The sequence below is a fragment of the Hemicordylus capensis genome, chromosome 4, assembly GCF_027244095.1.
Source record: "Hemicordylus capensis ecotype Gifberg chromosome 4, rHemCap1.1.pri, whole genome shotgun sequence".
In the NCBI taxonomy this organism is placed as follows: Eukaryota; Metazoa; Chordata; class Lepidosauria; order Squamata; family Cordylidae; genus Hemicordylus; species Hemicordylus capensis.
This window is the reverse complement of record NC_069660.1, coordinates 13,458,383-13,477,679: the sequence shown is the minus strand read 5'-3', so window position 1 is coordinate 13,477,679 and position 19,297 is coordinate 13,458,383. Positions and strand designations below refer to the sequence as shown.

Genomic DNA, 19,297 nt, shown 5'->3' with positions numbered 1-19,297 from the left:
CAAAAAATTCTCTTCTCCTTTACTTGCTAGTTAACTGTGCACAGACTCAAACAGCCAGAAGGTTGCTTACTTCCCTATACTATCTCACTTACCCACCTTCTTCTCTCTCTCTCCCTTACAGCCTATCTAGTAACCTATATATGTAGTGGCTGACATTCAGAGCAAGGATGCACTGGTACAGTGAGACAGCAGCCTAAAAGAACTTCCCAACTAAGGGGCAATTTCGACACCCTCCCCTTCCCCAGGAAGCCTCTGTGCCACCTGAAAATATGTCCCTGAGGGCAGTAGCATAGGGAATGCATATGCAGTCCGTATTCTCACCCACCCCCATGGCAGTGGTGGTGCACTTCCTGCCTCAGTCACTCTTATTTATTTATTTAATTTGTTTAACACATTTGTATACCGCCCAAAACGCAAATCTCTGGGCAGTTTACATCAAAACAATAAAAACAACAAATAAAAAGGTTAAAGCATTTTGACAATTTAAAATTTAAAACGTTAGAACTATTAAAAGCATAATTAAAACAGTATCTAATTAAAAGCCTGGGTGAACAAATGTGTCTTGACTGCCTTTTTAAAAGTTGTAAGTGGCAGGGGGACATTCTATCATATGTGGTGGATTTGTGGCAAAGAACAACCATTTTGGAAGAAAATTCACTCTAAGATGCAACAAATTTTAAATATAAACTTTCCCTATTCACCTGAGGGTTTTTTTGGTTAAATATGACTAAACCTTATATACCTACTAAACACATGGAGTTGTCTTGTCTTTATATTTGATTACTCCTGCCAGGATTCTCTATGCTGCCAAATGGAGATCACGGGTAATCCCAACCATGGACAAACGGCTACTAAAGCTATGGGAATATGCCTCAATGGCCAAAATCACTGCTTATTTACGGAATACCTCAGGTGAAACATTGGCATTAACCTGGGAACCTTTCATAAATTACAATTTAGTACAGAGACAACATCCACATCCAAGATATGGGCTTTTTTTAATACTGAGGATTAACACATTACTTATACCTTTCTGAAATATCTGATGTCAGGGGGAGGGTTGGCAAAGGATGGAAGCGGAATCCCGGATTGTTATATGTAAGTTTTGGAAGTTCAAGAGATGATAATGTAATCATATTATTTCCTTTTCTTTTCTTATTTTTTTGATATATATATATATATATATATATATATATATATATATATATATATGTTGTAAGAGATGGGGAGGCTCTTATTTCAGCAGGAAACACATTCCAAAGCCTCGGAGCAGCAATGGAGAAGGCCCGTCCCTGAGTAGCCACCAGACAAGCTGGTGGCAACTGCAGACGAACCTCTCCTGATGATCTCAATGGGCAGTGTGGTTCATAGCGAACAAGACATTCTCTTAAATACCCAGGCCTCAAGCTGTTTAGGGCTTTATAGGTTATATCCAAGACCTTGTATTTTGCCCGGAAACTTATTGGCAACCTCACTCTTGGGGCCAACCCGCTTGTCCCTTCTCCTCCCCACAGTGCCTGCTGCTCACCTTGCCACCACAGGCACCTGGCTGACTCCCCCAGAGTGGGGGGCTCCCTGACCCAGCAGCCCATGCCCTGCCCCCACCACTCAGCTTGGAAGCTGTGTGCACTATTAAAGCTCCACCCCTATGTGAGGGTGGTACAGCCCTCTTCCAGCCTTGTTGCCTTAGGTTCTTTAGCTAAATGTGTCAAGGATTAAATCAGGGAGATTAAATCTCCTGCTGTACCACAAAGCTATGATCACTGACTGCTTCTTGGATGTTGCATTGCTTCAGGCTGCTGATCACAGAGGTGCCTGCCGTCATGCTTATGGCACTTCCCTCTTCACACAAACACTGCTCTTTCTGTGAGCAGCAAAATGAGGGAAGTTATTGATGAGTGGGGGCGGGACTTCAGCAGTGTTCCTTTGAATTTCTGGATAGGGCTCAGGGCTAATGAGCAGTTGTAGTGCAATCAGCACTACTGCAGTGACTCCCATTGTTATGAATGGGAGTCACTGACTGCATTTGCATGTCACACAAAAATGTAGATGAGGGGGCCTCCGGTTACAATTTGTGGATGTCTGAATGTGGGCAACTGCAGTTCTGACAGAAAATGGACCTGCATTCTCTCTCCCCAGACTCCTATTTGTACCCTTGTTTTGTAGTGAGTTTTGCTGCCTGGACCTCTGGTCCAGTGTTTCGTCTGAATATGGCACTGCAGTCTGGCTGTTTCACAACTGGAGTTGAGGGAGGAAGCACCTCCCTCACTCTGGCTGCTAATGGCTGCTGGGGCTGTCCTTCATTCAAGAAGGAAGCTCAGGCAGCCAGTTTCCCCTCCTCTCTGTAGTTTCACTGACTACAGAAATGGAGCTCTTCATGACATCTGAATTGGATGAAGGAGCGGAGGAGGGAGGGAGGAACCGTGGGTCCATTGGACCTGCAGTTCCACGTTACGTGCGAATGTGGCCACTGTGGTAGAACTCATTGCACAATCACTCATTTCCTGCAGTGTATGGGCTGCCTTGTGAGTCTGCAACAATCGCAATTGCAGTGAACAGTGGCGCTGCACTGCCACATGGCACATCAGCCAGAGGCTGAGCTCTTCACAAAATTATTGTACTGAAATTAAGTAGTCCTTTAGAGCAACTCCTGAGTCATACTATTGAGTAAGTCTGGATGTCAGCCAGTAAATTTTAAGCAATGGGAATTGTTCATTGAATAGTGCAAGACAAAACACAGTATATCAATATGTGTTTCTTGTTGTTTTAAGATAAATAGATGTACATCAAATTGTATTTTTCCGCTCTCTCTCTTTCAATGGTATCTCTATTATATATTTTAGAGAGTTTGTTTGCTTGTACGAACTAAATTCATACTTCCAATTACTTAAAGTAAAGGTAAAGTGTGCCGTTAAGTCAATTTTGACTCCTGGTGCCCACAGAGCCCTGTGGTTTTCTTTGGTAGAATACAGGAGGGGTTTACCTTGCCTCCTCACGCACAGTATGAGACGATGCCTTTCAGTATCTTCCTATATCGCTGCTTCCCAATATAGTACCAGTGCGGATTCAAACCAGCAACCTTCTGCTTGTTGGTCAAGCATTTCCCCGCTGCACCACTTAAGGTGGCTACGGATGCCTAATTTTTCATACACAATCCTGCCACTGAAATTAGCTGAATGCACTACTTTTTACACCAGTGTATGCTGGGGGAAAACATTTGAATACTTATTTTTTGTATTTATAACATGAAATTCTGAATATATTCAGCAGATATTAAATGTTATTGTTCTCAACAGATTTTTAACACTCAATAATCAAATCAATAATTAAAAAAAACCCATCATGCTCAAGAGAAGCAGAAGATCTTTCTCAGATTCAAATTTACTATGATTCACATTTACCAGATATGGTAATTATTCAATTAAATGAATAATGCTTGAAATTGAAATTCTACAAATTTTAAACTCTTCTTTTACTTTCCTTTTTCAAGCCAAATACTAAAACATTCTATTACATATATTTAATTTCTTGAACTTTCTTATAAGCATAATCCACCCCAAATGACTTTGCCTGGTCAGTGACAGGTCTCATCTCCTAGTATTGTATATTCGTTTTAGAAGTAATTTTGAAAACATGACGGATTGTATACATATAGAACTGTATAAAAGAATAAATGATGGTGAGGGGGTGGGGAGAGTGAATGGCTTTCTTTAAAAAGTATGCCTTCTTATCTGGCTCACTGCCTGAGATAACATTACTCATGTGGTTCTATACCTCCCTCCCTCTAAAGGGCAGGGGGAAAGATCCCTCACTGCATGAGGTAGATATGGAGCCCAATTCAAACATGAGGAAAGCCCTACTGGACCAGGCCAAGGCACATCCAGCCCAGCAGTTTGCCTCACACAGTGGCCCACCAGGGCACACACCCCTCCCTTGATGGAAGGGTGTGCACGAACCCAAAATCGTGGTTTGGTGCGAATGGGAATCGAATTCAAACTGAACTGCGTTCCGCTTAACTGGTTTGGTTGAACCCACTGACCAGTCCATTCCGTCCAATTGAACCAGTAGAGTGGTTCAGGCGGCAATACTTGTAAAGGGGAATCAGGTGAGGATTACTCTTTACAAGTAAAGGGATGGGGGAAACCACTGCATAGTGGTGGGGGTGCAGTAAGAAAGGTTGTCTAAGGTTCTTACCGGCATCGATGCTGCCTCTCACCACTCACCCAGCACCCCCCCTGAACAGCCCAATCGCCTCTGGATCGCAATTTAAACAGGCTGCCTGTGCACTGATGGCTTGGTTCTGGCCCCTGCCCTGGTTCAGTTTGTGATAGAGCCACTGAACCAGCCTGGTTCAATGCAAACCGATTCAACATTGAACAGTTTGTGCACACCCCTACTGTGATGTTCCCTCGTATGTGGTGTTCACGACCACTCCCCATCTGATCCTGATGGAAATATTCCAAGGCTGTCTTGAATCTCCTAGCACTTCATTGTAAGTGATGGCCCCAAGTTCTAATTGTGTGTCTATGCCTGTGTGAGAGAGAGGGGGGTGGAATATAGGAAGCTGCCATATACTGGGTCAGACCAGAGGTCCACCTCGCTTAGTATTGTCTACGCAGACTGGCAGCGGCTTCTCCAAGGTTGCAGGCAGGAATCTCTCTCAGCCCTATCTTGGAGGTGCCAGGGAGCGAACTTGGAACCTTCTGCTCTTCCCAGAGCGGCTTCATTCCGAGGGGAAAATCTTACAGTGCTCACACTTCTAGTCTCCCTTTCATATGCAACCAGGGTGGACCCTACTTAGCTAAGGGGACAAGTCATGCTTGCTGCCATGAGAGAGAGAGAGAGAGAGAGAGAGAGAGAGAGAGAGAGAATAGCTCCTCTCTCTCCTCTTTATCTACACTGTGCATAATTTTATACACTTATTGTATATTATGCAAAGAGTATTTCAGGTGGGTTGGGAGAGGCAAGTGATGGAGCCTTAATTTGCACTCTGTTTGTTACCTGCATATCTGGAAACGGAGGTGCAACTGCTGGTGCTTGAGAGTACAATAGAAGAGGGACGATTTCTCAGTCGTTGCGCACATTCTTTCTTTGCAGAAGGTCCCTGGTTGAATCCCCAGCAGCTTCAACTAAAAGCTCTCAGTTAGCAGGTCCGGGATTTCATCTGTCTAAGACCCCATTGTTTGTGCAGACAATATTGGTCTAGACTGGACAGTGGTGTGACTCACCACAAGGCAGCTACTTCCATTCATAAAGCCTTGTACTTTTTATTATGGCTCTACTGTGGTCCTGTAACCGGTGGGGATTCAGCTGAAAGATTTACACACATTTTGAGGGGAAACGGATTAACAGCAATGCTGAAAAGTCCTGTTTATCTTCCACACAGACAACTGAGAGAGAAGGGCCTGTTTCTTCTGTGATATTGTAGTCACCTGAAAGATGATAATCAAAAGGACTTCTGCGAATGAGTTGACACGACAGCAGTGAGGAAAGAAGACTTTCTCATGTAGATTGCTTCTATTTGAGCTGCCTTTTCCATTCATTCCCATTTCACAAGATGCATTCAGCTCTTTTGTATGGAAAAGATACAATGTGGTGTTCAACAAGGGACATGTTGAGTGCCTCTAGTTCTCATTTAGGCATTTAAGGGTCATTTAGGCATCTCCAGAAAGAATTGACTATGAATAGGGAAATCTTATTGAAATAATCAGGCACACTTGAACATTCACTGGATATCAAAAGTCTACATATTATTTTGGGGGAAAGGGTTGTCATTTCAATGTGATTTGAGATACAATTTCAGGTACTATTCACAGGAGCTTGCTGCAACATGCTGGTAACCTTTTGTTTTGTATGAAGTTGGAAAATAGTATAATAGAATAACGGAAGTAAATGAAAATTCCCAGGTTTGCCCAAAGATTGGTTCAATTTGCATAGATTATTCAGGACTCCTGTGCTCTCCTTATTTTCTTCCTAATATTTTCTCAGCCATGCAATACCAAAGGGAGGGAGGGAGGGAGGGAAGGGACAGGATGGGCCGGGATGGGAATTTCCAACAATTTGGAAATAGATGACCAGCATACTGTGCTGTGAGTTATGCATCCAAAAGTGATGGAGGCTTGTTGCTTCTGTGGCACCAACCAGTCCATCTGCACTCCTGTTGAAGATGGGGGAGACTCTGCGCAAACAACATGTGCATCATTGCTGCGCCTTGGTCCCATCATTCCCAATGGGCATAGGGCACTATGGTAATGATGCACAGCACCATTTGCATGGAGCCCCCCTCCCTCCTGCCTTCACTAGCGACTTTGAGCACCAAAGGACTGGTCATGCTATGCTAATCTTCTCTGTATCGTTCCAATTTCAGTATATGTGCTGCCGAAGCAAGTACATCACCAAAGGACTGGTGAGTGCCACAGAAGCCATGAGCCCCACCCCTCTTGGATGCACAGCTCACCGCACAGATGGTCAGCCTTATATATTTGTCTGGAGACATTTGAAAAATAATCCGAAAGTGCCAAATATATTCAAACATGCCAGTGAAAGTCAAACATACATACTGATCAACATACATATCAATCAGCATCGGTAAACTTCCCCAAAGTTCACCCAGCCCCAGATTTCAGAAGCAGAACCCTTAGCACTGCACACATGCTTTTTTAGGCTACAGGTGTGCCTTGTGAGTGACAATGATAAGCATTGTTTTTGTGTCTACCTCAATGCATACAGGTTTTGTCTATGTCTAAAAGGTGTACAGGGCCAGTTAAAGCTCTCCCAGCATGGAATTCTATGGCCATTGATGAGAAAGCCCTGATGCTCATGCCCATCAACTGCATTTCAGATGGTGGTGGGACACAGAGCAGGGGGCCCCTCCTGCATCATTTCCTGGGATGGCAGTATAAAAGAGCACACTGCCCTGGGCGGAAAGCTCGCCTCCAGTAGGGTAGTCACTGAAGGGGCAACACTAAAGGGTCCCTTTGGGAGCCCCTGTAGGGGAAGAATGGCAGTTCAGCACTTTTATCCATAACCCTAAACCCACCCCACAGTGGTCACTATGAGACATTGCAGCTGAGAGCTGATGCTGCCAGGGTCCTAGCTCAAACACTCCTTGTCATTGGCTTGTGCTGCTGTCTATAAGTCCCAGATTCTCTCCCGAGATTTTGAAATGATCCCTGGGCAATGGCTTAGTTAGCACATCTGCTACCATTTGTTCACTTGGACAATACATCAATTCTACAAGTCCCTTTTCTTGTGTATTCCACACATAATGATATTTGGTTTCAACGTGTTTTGTTCTAAATTTAATTTTCTCCATTTCTGAGATCTGGATGCAGTTTTGATTATCCTGGAACATCTCAGTGGGTTTTGGTTAATCTATGTTGAAATCTTACATTAGCTTGTGCAGCCATGCCACCTCTTGACATGCTTGAGTGGCAGATACACATTCTGCCTCAGTAGACAAGAAAGCAACTATCGATTGCTTGCAGCTACGCCAACTGACTGCTCCACCACCATAAAAGAATACATAACCACTGGTTGACTTCCAGTTTATTTGATCCTCAGCCCAGTCTGCATCCATATAACCTACTAATTTGGGTCCACTACTAGCAGGCCACTTTAATTTTAGATGGATTGTCCCTTTTAGGTACCTGGCTACTCTCTTGACCACAGTCCGGTCATCTTTGCTAGGTGTGCTTACTTTCTTATTCAAGATTCCTACAAACGCAGCTATATCCAGTCTTGTTATCATAGCCACATATAAAAGTTTTCTAATCACTGTTCTGTACTCACTGTTGTCTTGCAGAAGTCCACTCTCCTCCTTCTGTTTTAGGTAACCTGATTCCATAGGTGTACTCATTTTTTGGCCTCTCTAAGTCCCAAATACTCTAGTAAAACATTTATTTTCTGTTTTTTATTAATCAAATAGCTTCCTTCCTCGTCTCTCTCTTTGCGTATCTCAAGGTAGTGTAAAACAGGCCAAAGTTCTTATACTTCTATCTCACTATTCACGAGCTTTATTATTTCAAGGCTGTCCTCTCTATTTTCATAACAAATTATCAGATCATCAACAAAAGTAAGTATATAGGTCCATCTGTTGTCTTTGAGCCTCGAGTACAGGCAAGGGTCAGCCTTTCCTTCGGTAAATCCGTCATTGCCTAGTAACTGGTTTAATTTGACATTCCAGGCTTGTGTTCTGCTTTAGTCTATAAATACCTTTCTGCAACTTACATACAAGATTTTCTTTACCAGGTTCCACAAAACCTGGAGGCTGCTCCATAGAAATATATTCTTTGATGTCTTCATGAAGAAATGCAGTTTTCACTTCTGTGTGATGCACTTGCATTTTCTTTGCTGCTGCAATGCTTAGGAGTGTCCATACTGAGGTGTGTTTTACAATGGAATCAAATATCTCATCATAATCTTTCCCATTTATTTGCAAGAATCCCTTTAGCACCAGTCCAAACACTCTTATATGAATCAAAGTGGGCTTATTGCCATGCCACAACTCAAAAGGCATTGTTCCTGTCACCTTTGTTGGCAATCTGTTTGCAGGTAAGTAGTAGTCATCACTGCCTCTCCCCAAAATTTAGTAGCCAGATCAGCATCTACAAGCATGCATCTGGACATTTCCATAAGAGAATGGTTATTTCTTTCTGCCACTCCATTTTGCTCCATAGTATACAGAACAGGCTTTTGGTGTTCAATGTCCTCCTCCTTTAGGAAACTTATGACATCAATCCCAGTGTATTTACCACCATTGTCAGTGCAGAGGATCTGTGGCTTTCTCCCAAACTTGTTGCTCAATCTTGCAACATATTCTTTTAGTTTTTCTAGTACTTTGATTACACTGTTCATTTAGTATGTGTATCTATTTTTCCACTGCATTTGTGTGAACACGGTTTTCTGACTGAGATTTCTTCACTGTTTCAAAACAGGCATAATATGGTATCTCCAGGTTGCCCCAGAGACCAATCTGGCTGCCGCATTCTGAACTAACTGAAGTTTCTGGACTACGTACAAAGGCAGCCCCACGTAAAGCACATTGCAATAGTCAAGCCGGGAGGTTACCAGCTGATGCACCACTGTTTTGAGGTCATCCTCTTCAAGGAATGGGCGCAGCTGTCAAATCAGCCGAAGCTGGTAGAAAGCACTCCTGGCCATGGCCTCCACCTGAGATACCAGGATGAGGCCTGGGTCCAGAAGTACTCCCAAGCTGCGCACCTACTCCTTCTGGGGGAGTGTAACCCCATCCAGCACAGGAAGATCTAACTCACCCCTCAGATTCTGAGCCCCCACAATGAGCACTTCCATCTTGCTTGGATTCAGCTTCAGTTTGTTATCCTTCATCCAGCACATTACTGCTTGTAGGCAGGCATTTAGAGAATGAGTGCCATTTCCTGAGGATGAAAAGGAGAAGTAGATTTGGGTGTCATCAGCATACTGATAACACCCAGCACCAAACCTCCTGATGACCTCACCCAGCAGTTTCGTGTAGATGTTAAAAAGCATTGGCGACAGAATGGAGCCCTGAGGGACTCCATATAACAGCTCCTGTTTTGAGGAGCAACTGTCACCAAGCTCCACCATCTGGAATCTACCCGAGAGATAGGAATGGAACCGCTGCAAGGCAGTGCCCCCTATCCCCAACTCCCCCAGGTGATCCAGAAGGATACCATGGTCAATGGTATCGAACGCCACTGAGAGATCCAGAAGAACCAGCAGAGTCACACTCCCTCTGTCGATTCCCTGGCAAAGGTCATCCATCAGGCTGACCAAGGCTGTCTCAACCCCATAGCCAGCTCTAAAGCTAGTTTGAAATGGGTCTAGATCATCAGTTTCCTCCAAGACTGCCTGGAGCTGGTCGGCCAACACCCTCTCAATCACCTTGCCCAACCAAGGGAGATTGGAGATTGGCCTGTAACTGTCCATTGCTAAGGGGTCCAGGGAAGGCTTCTTTAAGAGTGGTCTAAGCATTGCCTCCTTCAGACAAGGGGGCACCCAACCCTCCCTCAGCAATGCATTTATGATATTAACTAGGCCACCTCCAACAATCTCCCTGCTAGATAGAAGCAGCCAAGTCGGGCAAGGATCCAGAGAACAGATGGTAGGCTGCAACGCCCCAAGCAGCTTGTCCACATCCTCAGGAGTCACAGATTGAAACTGATCCAATATAATAATGCAAGAGGGATTGCTGGACACCTCCTCCATAGACCTTGCAGAAATAGTGGAGTCCAAGTCAGCCCGAATACAGGAGATCTTATTTGCAAAGAACCCATTAAAGGCATCACAGCAGAGCAACTCCGGGGACTGATTGGAAGTAGAAGGAGCAGAAAACTCCTCACAACCCGGGATAGCTCTGCCAAGCATGAACCTGCTCATTATGTTTGTTATGTGGCAACTAACAAATAAAGTTTATTATTGTTATTCTTTAAATACCAAAGTGTGCAGGCAGGTTCATAAGGCTGAGTACAAACCTTTAGTTACCCATTTAAAACTTTAGTAGTTAAAAGCACTTCAAATGTTGGTTAGAGCATAGTATGCCAAACCAATTCCCTAGCTCTCTATGGAGCTTGGGACACATGGCGACCAGGACCTTGAGATGGGGCAGGGCTGGATTTCTGAATCCAACATTCTCAGTTTTCTGGGATTAGAAGCAGAAGCTCAGGAGGAGTGGACCTAAGGAAGCCCTAGAAATGACAGCCTGAGTAGGAACTCAATAGCCAAACACACTTTTGCAATGGCCAAGTCCAATTGGTCAGCCAGTAATAATAAAGGGGTTTCAACCATAAGGGGCATAGGTAATTGCTGCCCAGTCAAGATTATGAAGATCCCTAGTTATATTTTCCCCAAGGAAATGGAAGAAGAGTTCCCTGTTCCCTTTTGCTTCATTATCTGCTATGATTCTCATGAATAATATAACTATTGCAGAAAACAGTGTCTCTAGTTAAAAACTCTCAACCCCGACAAAACACTGGTATAATTGCTGGAGTGAGAGGAAGTGTCATCTTCTGCCTAAGCACAACACTTACAAGGAAGAGGAGGAATCTGTAAAAAAAGCTGGCCGGCCTCTGAACTGTTTGGCAATGCAGGAAGTGGGTGGGGCCTACTTATAGAGGCGTGCATAAAACCGGCTGGCCCAGTTCAGTTTGAGTCTGAACTGGACCCCAACGAGACTGGGCCAGTTTGGTCCGGCACTCACTTGAATCCCAACCCCCACCCCTCACCTCGGGTTCAGTATGGTTTGGAGGAATTCGTGAGCTTTTTCAGTTTAAAAAAATATTATTTTGTACTTAACCTCTTTAGGGGGCTCCTCCAAGGCTGTGGGGAGGTCTCCGGAGGTTCCCCCTCCCCCTGTGGGCCTCCATTATGGCTCAAATTGCCCTGTTCAGGTGGTCTTTGGCCCGTTCCGGGCCTCACTCCTGTCATGCTGGCCATTTTGGAGGCCGCCACGCATGCCCAATGGGCCTCTGAAGGAAAGGGGGACTCAATCCAATGTTGAGTCAAACCTGGCGGGTGGGGGGGCACGTTTCAGCTCAACATTGAGCCGTCAAATCAAACTGATGTGCACATCCCTACCTACTTCCTCTCTGGAAATGGCAACAGAAAGGGGGGTCCAACACCATATCAAATGGTGCAATACAGAAGAAAGCTGAAGAGAGTCAGGGGCATGTAAGAACTCTCTCTACAAGCAAGTGCTTAGCATTTTACATTGCTGCTTTTGATATATGAGCGTTGTATGCAGTCTTGAGTTTATTTTGGAAGAAAGGCGGGGTATACCTTTAAAAATAAATAAATATTAAGTACAAGCTCCTCCTGGGAACTGTAATAAAGACAGCTGACTAAATGTGTACTTCTGGGATTTACAAGAGATACTGTTTTCTTTTACCCTCTGAGCCAGAATCCCAACCACTGTCACTGCCTAAAGTGATGCCCACGCATTGATACCCACACATTGGCAATTCTACAGGCAATCATCAGGAAGAGTGCCATAACCACTGGTAAATTTCACCCTCATCCCAACATTTTACATCTCTGCCCAAAACACCTGAAAAAATGCCCACCATTTTTTTATACCTGTGAATGAAGTGGCACAAAATGGAGAATTATTTCAACTCACCCATTTTTTCCTAACCCCATTAGGGTGGTACACAATCACACTTGCATTCCCAATTTTGTTCTCTCTCCTAATCACCAATGGCCATCCCATTTTTGTTGCTGTTCCAGCGCAGCCATGAAAAAAAAAAAAATCCAGTAGCTGACATCCAGGCTGAACAGGAAGCCATTTATTTAACTATTTTATTTTCATTTTCATTTTCATCTATCTGTCTGTCTGTCTGTCTGTCTATCTGTCTATCTATGTAAACCTCTTTGGGAACTTTTGTTTAAAAGCGGTATATAAATATTCATCGTATCATAGCATACCAAGTAGCCCCATTGAAATTAATGGGATAAGTGATTCATTTTATTTATTGTTAAATATATATAATACCACCTTTCTTTAAAACAATCCCAAGGCAGTTCATTGTTCATGGCTAACTTGTCCCATTAATTTCAATGGCTAACATGATGCACAGTCTGATGGAGCTGTAATGCTCTGTGCGGGGCTGCAGCGAAGCTGCAAGCTAAGCCCTGAGACTTTTAAAACTTGGCAGCTGTGGAATCAGTGCCGCCACATCTATCCCCATTTGCAACCATGGGGATAACTATTTATTTATTTATTTATTTATTTATTTAATTAATTAATTTACATTTACATTTATATCCCGCTCTTCCTCCAAGGAGCCCAGAGCAGTGTACTACATACTTAAGTTTCTCGTCACAGCAACCCTGTGAGGTAGGTTAGGCTGAGAGAGAAGTGACTGGCCCAGACTCACCCAGCAAGTCTCATGGCTGAATGGGGATTTGAACTCAGGTCTCCCCGGTCCTAGTCCAGCACTCTAGCCACTACACCACACTGGCTCTGTAATGGTAAATATGGTAATGCTGCTTCTGCAGCTGCCAGGTGTGACAAACACTGGGGTGTATTGTCTGACTTTGCTGCAGGAAACTTACAGCTCCACTAGACTGTACATCATGTTAGCCAATGATGACACTAGTCTTATGAGGACACTAGTCAGGAAGTCAGCCAGTCAGTTCCCCAAATCTCCGAAGCATGGATCTAGTTAGCTGTCTTTATTGTGGCTCCCTAGGTGGAGCTTGTTCCCCAAGAATGATAAGTGAAACAGATGGCATTGCAGAAATAAGAGAAGGCAAGTGGCCAATTTCCGCCTTCCTTGCTTCCCTTGCATCTCATCCCACCCCCCTTTTGAACAGGAGAGAAAAAAAATCTCATCTGAGAACTTTGGTTCGGCCCCAGTTAAAACCCCGCGAGACCACAGGCCAGCCTTCACAGTAGTACTGAAGCCTTTTTAAATAGCACACAAGATACTTGGATCACTGCCCTTAATGCCCATCTAAACACACCTAGCTTGCTTTAGGTGGGACGCCTCTGTGCTCTCCCACAACCTCTTCTTTAGAAGGTCACCTCCTGTTGTTCCAGCGGCCCGGAAAGGATTTGACCCCAGACACTCATGTTCAGTCCAAGCCACCGTGCACTGCAGTCCGACAGTGACCTCGATGCAAGACTGGGCAGCAGCACAAGTACCATTTGTTTAATAGGCTGCAATGATGCTAAACAGAAGGAGATTACTTTTCAGCAAAAATGCTGACAGGCAGGACTGCCCTACCGGGGAGGGGGGGAGAGAAGAAAACAGAAAGTGAGTGAGTTTCCAGCCTACAAATCTATAATATCTCTCCTGGTCCAGAGCTTAATCAATTCTCAAGTCTCAGAACTAAAATAGCCTTGATTTATATGATTCTACGATTCCCCCCACCCTTGCTCACTGCATGCCTCCATTGCCCTGTGAAGAATTCATAGCTTTTGCATTTTTTACTATTATGTATACCCAAGGGTATGGATACTAGCGAGTCAACTCCTCCTTCCCCTCCCTCCAAGAGAGCAGACTTGCTACTGAATTCTTTATAAAATAAGAAGTTGGGGCCATTCTTGGTGGCGGCGTTTGGTTGGAATATGGGATAGAAACTTAGGAGTACTTACAGGAATCCCTGATACTTCTTATGGATGCCCTCTAGCCCCCTTTATACTGCTACACTCGCAGTGGTTAATATTAGAAGACCCTCAAGTGCCCTCATGCATGTGCTTGGACCACAGTGACTGCATCATGGACTTTGTAGTCAATGGGGTGATATTCATACACGGAATCGGGCTGTAGCTCAATGGTTCAGTGCCTGCTTTGCATGCAGAAGGTCCCAGTTCCAGTGCCTGGTATCTCTAGATATGGCTGGGAAGAACCTGAACCTGAAACTCTGGACAGCTGCCACCAGTCAAGGTAGACAACAATGAGCTAGATGGGCTAATGGTCTGACCCAATAGAAGGCAACTTCTGGTGTTCCTGAGAAGCATCCATAGGCCAATGGTGGGGGATACCTGCTTTGTGTGCAGAAATCTTCAGGTTCAGTCCTTGGCATCTCAGTGTATGGTTGGGAAGGACCCCAGTCTCAAACCCTGGACAATCAGCCAGTGTAGATGCAACTGAACCTGATGGGTCAATGGTCTGACTCAGTAGAAAGCAACTTTTTGGTATGAGCCATCAAGACTGCAGTCCGGAGCAGCTTCTTGGACAATGAAGATTCCCAGTTTTTTGTCTGGCTCTGACCATTGGACTCACTGAAACAGGAAGCTCTGTGAAGGCTTCCTGTATAGGCAACAGTTGTTCCCCAAAAGTATCTGCACCCTGGCTCTGTCTTGACAGAAGCTTTAGTCCTTGAACACCAGAATCCTGTGCAGTTTCCTTCTGGCTTTTGATATTTTTCAGGTACCTTCTGGCTTTTGATTGCCTGATTTTATCAGGCAATGCCTTTCACTCTCAAGCTTTTCTCAGCAACAAAGGTTATGGTTCAGACTTTTTTGTTTCAATAGATGTAAATTATGAGATCCATGAAAGGCTACATTCTGGGCCAAAAACTAAATTGTTAATTTGCATAACAGCCCTTAGGGTTCACAAAAAGTCTCTCTGCCTTGTTTATTTCCCGTGGATCTAGAAGTGTCCAAGAAGCTGCTGCATATTGTAAATAATAGGCCAATGCAATTATTCAGCTCTGAATAGTCAAAGCCAAATAATGTGCACAGCCTCGCTGGCACCGCACAGAAGCAAGCATTCCCGGGGCACAACCCCATGTGGGTCTGAACTCACTAAACTCCTTACCAGTTTCGAGGGCCTCTTAAAGAGCCCAGAGCCCTGCAGTGGAAGGTGTGTGGGGAGGACTGGGAAGTGCAGTTCTTTCCAGCGCTTTCCTCCATAAAGCTTCCCCATAGAGCCTGCAAGGACTACACTTCCCGGCACTCCCCATGTACTGTCCTGTAGGGATGTGCACGGAACCGGCAACTGCCAGTACGAAGGTGGGGGGGATAACTTTAAGGACTGGAGAGGATGCTGTTACCACCACCACCTCTGCTGCCGCCGCGTTTCCCCCACCAGTGCTGTCTTTTAAAATGGTCCGGCGGGGCGGCAGTGTACCTCCTTGCCGTTGTGGACCAGAAGTATCTGGAAGTGTTCGCTGCACATGCCGTGTCATGATGTGTGCACGTGCAGTAGACACTTCCGGACACTTCCAATCTGCGATGTACCAGGGCAGCAAGGAGGTACGCTGCCGCCCTGTGGAACCATTTTAAAAGACAGTGCCAGTGGGGGAAACATGGGGGGAAGGGAAAGAGCACCCTCCCCAGTCCTTAAAGTTATGCCCGCCACCTTCGAAAAAGCAGAACTGTTGGACTTTTGGACCAGTTTAGAGGTCCATAAAGGGCCTCCGAACCGGCTCCTTGCACATCCCTACTATAAAACATGGCACTGGAATATAGTAGGACTCCATGCTCTTCTATTCCTGCTTACCTGGGAGTAAGTCTAATTGAAGACAGTGGGAGTGACTTCTGAGTAAACATGCATTGCATCAGACCACACAGCACTCATATTTCAGATGCCAAGGCAGAAGTCTTACTAGCTAAGATGCAGAACTTTTAATTGGGTGTTTCACATTCCAAGCGTGCATGGTGAAACTGCAGATCTGGGCAAATGATGAATATTTATGAACATCCATTTCAAACCTCTTCTTTGTGAGGAATATTTGTGAACCTGGGAGAAGGATGCAAGGGGTCAACTGTATCACTTCCCCATGGGAGCAGCTCCACAGTATCCCTAATTGGAGGATTCAGGCTTCCCCTTCATACAGCTACTAAATTAGTGGCTGGCTTCTCTTCATATGGCAGAATATTTCTAAGTAGATTTGAGAGCCGCTCAGCTGCCCTGCTGACTAATACAATGTCCATCGGTATTGATTCTTACCCACTTCAGATTACTTTTGTATTGAATTATTTCAAATCATAATGCAAAAGAAATCGCAGGCTCTAACTAGGCAAAGCAAATGCCATGATGAATGAGAATCCTAAGCTACCGTACAGCCATCAGAAAGCTGTTTCTTAACTGGTGCAATCAGAGGGGTGGAAAATAATTAGAAATACATAAAAGAGAGGTGGAGCGTAATAATGTTTTCCCTAAGTGACGTAAAATTGGCGAGATTTAAAAAATGATTAAATCACCTAGTTTACCAAGAAGGATTGAAGTAAATGAACGGCAAATAGCAATGGAGAAATGAGATTAGAGGTCCATTTCCACTGTGATTGGTACAGGGATGAAGGAGCAGTAGCATCCTGTGAATTCTGTACAGCAGTGGAGCATTCAAAACCTGGACTCATTGGTACGGGGTTCATTTTAATCAGTGATGAAAGCTTTAATTGGTTGATTGCACCAGTTAATTGTTCCTAAGGTTTAGCCCAGGTGTGGCCCTTGCATAAGGTGAGGTAAAGCATTTGCCTCAGACGGCATATTATTGGCATGCCAGCAGGGTGGCAAAATGCCCCTCACTACCATTGGGGCAGCTCTTCAGGACCAAACTGACCCTCACAAGCTTTGCCAGGAGTTCCTCTCCTCCCACTCCTGGCAAAGCTTGCAATGTGTCCAAGGAGAGAAGAGGAGGCTGCTGGCAAGGCTCTCTTCTCTTCCCCATCCCTTACCACTTTCAATGCTTGCAAGAGTCAATTTTGAAAGAACATGGGGCAAGGCAGCATTAGTGAACATAAGAACAGCCCTGCTGGATCAGGCCCAAGGCCCATCTAGTCCAGCATCCTGTTTCGCACAGTGGCCCACCAGATGTCGCTGGAAGCCACAGGCAGGAGTTGAGGGCATGCCCTCTCTCCTACTGTTACTCCCCTGCAATTCACCTCAGTGCCTCATTTCAGGCACCAGGATATCCTGGTCTGCCCTTGGTGTAGCCTTACCTTTTCAGAATGGGAGAGCCAGGGTCTTGGATCTTGATAGCAGGGCCTTGAGTTCAAATCCCCATCTCAGCCATGGGGCTCATTGGATGATCTTGGGAGTAGTGGTATGTGGCTTGAATATTGTATTTATTTATTTATTTGATTTATATACCACCCTTCCAAAATGGCTCAGGGCGGTTTACAATTAAAACAAACCACTGAAACAGTAAAGAGCTAAAACAAATTAAAAACAATATAACAACTAACAATTTTAAAACATTTTAAAACAATTAAACAATTACAGTGATTAAAAGCCCCAAAATCCGGTTAGAATATTAAAACAGATTTTAAAACCCTGGAAAGCCAGGCCAAACAAATACATTTTAAGGGCTCTCCTGAAGACTAATAGAGAATTCAATTTGCGGATTTCCACGGGGAGCGCATTCCACAGCCCTGGAGCAGCTATAGGGAAGGCCTGCCTCTGAGTTGCCACCAGATGAGGTGGTGGTAACTGGAGACGAACCTCCTCAGATGACCTTAATGTGCGGCGGGGATCACGCAGAAGAAGGCGCTCTCTAAGGTAACTCGGGCCTAAGCCATTCAGGGCTTTAAAGGCAATCACCAGCAGTTTGTATTTTGCCCGGAAACATACTGGCAGCCAGTGCAACTGTTTTAGAATAGGCGTAATATGGTCTCTCCGGGTTGCCCCAGAGACCAATCTGGCTGCCGCATTCTGAACTAATTGAAGTTTCAGAACTACATAAAAATGCAGCCCTACGTAGAGTGCATTGCAATAGTCAAGCCCGGAGGTTACCAGCTGGTACACCACTGTTTTGAGGTCATCCTCCTCAAGGAATGGGCGCAGCTGTCGAATCAGCCGAAGCTGGTAGAAAGCACTCCTGGCCATGGCCTCCACCTGAGAAACCAGGGTGAGGCCTGGGTCCAGGAGTACTCCCAATAAAGGAGTACTCCATTATCTACAGGGGCATAGGGAGCTCACCAGCAGTCACGGGTCCGCCTCTTATTGGCAGCCCCTCCCTTGTATTGGTTTGTGTGCACAGCCACACACTCAGCATATAATGCCATATGCAGGGAGCGTGCCTACTAGTGGCAAGAAGGGCCATGCTGCCCTTCTGCCACTTCCAGTCAGTGCTTCGTTCATGCACAATTTGGATTGCATGCATTCTTTCTCTGCTGTGCTCCAAGCAGAGCAAGAATGCACCCCACACGAACAGCACGTGAACAAAACACTGACTGGAAGCAGTCTTATCTTGCCACTAGTGGCTATGGGCATGGGGAGAGTGAGGGCAGGTGAGCACCTGGTGGCCCCTTGGAGGTGAGGGGGAAAGTGGGGGGTGAGTTTCAGGGAGCCCTTGCAAGTGCTTGGGACAGCGGTAGGGATGTGCACAAACTGGTCTGGAGGCCATTGTAGAGGTCTCCGAACCGGTTCAAACGTGGACGCAGTTTGACGGTTCGGCACTGGGGGGTGGTTCTTTAAGGGTGGGAGGTGCACTCCCCCCCCCTCCGCTTTTCTCTTGCTGGCAATCCTTTTTAAAATTAGTTTTGGGGGCGGCAGCATACCTCCCTGCTGCGCCTGTCCCCATTTTCAGCCGGAAGTGGCCAGAAGAACCATGCACACATGAGCACAGTGCAGCGGGCAGGTGCATATCAGCAGGCGCGGCTTGTGAACTCTCCTCTGGGGGGGGGGGCGTGTGGCTTTTTAAAGGTAAATGGAGCTGGTACTCCGTGCCGCCCAGCAGCCCCTGCTTCAGGGAATTGCCTCCGCCACTCACCTGGCCGCTGGCGGGGGCTCACCTCCGCGGGAGCCAGGTGAGTGGCAGAGGCAATTCCCCACCGCGGGGGCTGCTGGGCAGCACGGAGCACCGGCTCCGTTTACCTTAAGGAAGCCGCCCCCCGCCCCCCCCC

The 19,297-nt window shown here is 45.5% G+C and overlaps 1 pseudogene; it reads right to left on the bottom strand.

Annotated features, from left to right (window-relative positions):
- Positions 1–6,331: 6,331 nt before the first annotated feature.
- Positions 6,332–6,391, bottom strand: LOC128325456 (uncharacterized; annotated as a pseudogene).
- Positions 6,392–19,297: the final 12,906 nt, after the last annotated feature.